Raw genomic sequence first — 3,195 nt, forward strand, 5'->3', positions numbered from 1 at the left:
TACACAAACCTGCGTTTTTACACTGGTTTTGTTCAACGAAAGCTTGAATCCTCCTCCTCATTTCACCTTCTGTTGATGAGATGAATGGAGAACTTTTTGTTGAAGAAAAGGCTGTCTTGACGAGGATGGAAGTTCAACTCCCATCCTTATGAAAATAAGCCCTTTATGTTGAGAACAAAAGCGGAAAGCAACTTAATTATGTTTTTTATGAATAAACAAAAGGGCAATAGAGAATATCCTATCGGAAATAAGGCCGTAATCAGGAAAGGGGTTTGAACCCCTTCCCCCGAAATATTTGTCCGGCACGTAAAAACATAATAAAAATTCATAAAAGCACATTTTCGATGATTATTTTTTTGTTATTTCTCCCCCCCCCCCCGAACAAAATCCTGAATACGGCCTTCATCGGAAAGCTAAAACATGGAAGTTGACACAAAAAAAAACTCAAAAGACACATGAAAAATTTGTTTATATATTTTTTTGTTACGTTTTTACAAGTCAAACATTTTTTTAGGGGGGGGGTTAAACCCCCCCGGGTATGGCCTTGGCCACCACCAAATTTTTTATAAAGCTTCTTTGTAGGTGTAAAGCAAAATTGTGCCTAGGTTACAGATTACCATTGTCTTGAGGTTTCTTTTACAAATTTACGTTCTACTTAAGTGATTATTATTTAAGATTCTTTTGTTTAGCGGCGTCAATTCACAAAAATTTAGAGAGGCAACATTTTTTTTTTAATCTAGAGAGAGGAGACAAATTTGTCGTTTTTTCAAAAAAATGCAAATAAAAGGCATTTTCAATAAAACATACCCGAAAGAAGGCATTTTTCAAAACATAGTTGGGGCGACATCCGTCTTGTAGCTGAGTTGAGCTGTTCGCCTGCTTGCAATTTCTCTTCTTTGTTATTTAATATCCATCCAGGTATTTTTTATTTACAATTTAAGTTCAAATGGGTATGGAGTTCAGTTTATATAATTAGCAGTAGGATCTTTCCCTATCTCACCCATTATAAAAACCCGGACCGAGGTGCGAGTGCTCCAGAGAACGTATAAACATAAGCGGCATTAGATCTTTTCAAGGGTAGACAAAGAATAATCACCTACGGAACAAGTACTGACAAAACCACTTGGCCGGCTCACCAATAAGTACACAAATAAGTGGGAGGAGCTTTTTGTTCGCACCGAGAATGAAGAGCCAGAAATCATCTGCAGTAAACTTACTGGATAATTATACAAACTGTGGTATGGACACACTAGTGCAATAGTTCCCAATCAATTTTGCGCCATACCCCAAATAGGCATTTCCAAAATCCTGATGCCTTTCGGTATATTTAAATTTTGTTGGCCAAAATTTTACATGTGTACACCCGAAGAAAGCCTAAAAGGCCATAAATTTGGGTTTTATTTTTCAGGTCGTCCTCTAGGCATATTTTATGCTAGTGAAAATATTGTCTGTGTAAAACGCCCTTTATACGATGCATGACGTTATCGCAACACTATCGTATATCTCTTTGCTCTTTAAATACATGTGAATGTGACGTCATTCACATGAAAGTCTTGCCCATGGGTCACCAAAATGTTGCTATGTCCCACTGGTGGGGCTTGCACTCCGCGATAGGAATCATGGCACTCGTACTTTCAAATCCTTTTGCTTCCATGATAAATCACCAAGTTTTACTTATTTTTATATTCTTGGTAGCGAACAGCAAGTAACTGTTATTTGTGAATAATAGCATACTACTTTTTTTCACTACCAGACAGATGTACAAAGAACCAGACTGAAGGAGTATTTCTTATATTATTGAACCATACATATTTAGAAAACTCAGAGCCTCTGAATATATCCATTTTGAAGACTTAGGGTCCGTTTTCATGAGGATGAGAGGTGGGTGGAAGTCATCCATTTAAATGGACATGTGTTTTCGCACTGGATCTGTTAAATGCAAGTATGTCTCTGTTTACCTCCCATACACATTTTCTTGAACTTGACACAAAGCTCTAGTTCAACTCGACCTCGAGATCAGAGTAGAGGTGGATAAAGTAATCCACGTTTTTGTCAACAACAAAAAAAAATGACTGCTTTCACGGGGATGGGAGGTGAACGAGTTCAAATGACATCCTGAAAAAAATGGGCCCTTGCTGTAGATTTAAGCAAATCTCACTTATGCTATAACGGCTTGGCGTAATACACTTTCTTCATTGAGCGTCGATGTTTGGCAAGTTTAAAAAAAAATGCCGAGAAAACATTACATTTTCAACTCTAAAGAAGTCGGGCTATTGTATGCTTAAGCTATTAAGACTTTGGTCGAAAAAAGCCAAGACGTCAGGGCCTTAGAATTTATTTTCTACTTCCATAATGAATTAGTACTAATAATTATCATAATAAAAAAACTGCCTCTTAGGTAACGTAAATATCAGAATACCCACGCGCCAGTCCATTCAAAACTCTTCAAGGTAACCAAGGCTACTTCACATTCTCAAGAAACTGTTTTCAGTTTATGTAGAGAATATTCGTTCAGCTTCTTTAACTAAAACGAGCAATAGAAAAAGTTTTGCGAACACACGGTCTGATAAAAAAAATAATCAAAATCTAATTAAATAAAAAATAAAAACAAGTAATATTATGAACAATTTTTAAGCTTAAGAAGCGCAGTACAGACCCGAAGGCTTCAGTCGATACATCTTCCAATTGATCCAATAAGCATTACCGGGGGGGGGTCTCTTTTTATAAACGGGGGAGGGTTAGAAGAGAAATATATATTATCAATTGTTGTGTGCGGGTTTCCTATAAATCGAAAACTCAAGGCAAGGAGACTTATTGAAAATTAAAACATCTATAAAGGGCAGTTTAGGGTTTTCTTCCAGTTCTAAAATGAACTGAAGATTCAAATCTAAAGTGCTAAGATGTACCAAAAAAGTGAAGCCTCTCCATGATCCCAAACATAAATAATGCCATCCGCAAACCGACACAAAAAAGGGGCTTCAAGGGGAAAACTTGAGTGCCGAGGTTTTAATAATTTCCATATAAAAATGGTACAGACCCAGAGCCTTCAGTTGATGTATCTTGCAACAGATAAACCAGACCTTTATTTATCAATTTTTTTTTTATGTCAACGACGATGATGGACAAGAGGCAAGAAAAAAAAAAATTCGGGAACCTAAAATATATAGATAAGGAATTCTTCATAAACAACGTATA

Source organism: Artemia sp. Qi Xiang Cuo, chromosome 3 (assembly GCF_049724085.1).
Source record: "Artemia sp. Qi Xiang Cuo chromosome 3, ASM4972408v1, whole genome shotgun sequence".
Taxonomy (NCBI): Eukaryota; Metazoa; Arthropoda; class Branchiopoda; order Anostraca; family Artemiidae; genus Artemia; species Artemia sp. Qi Xiang Cuo.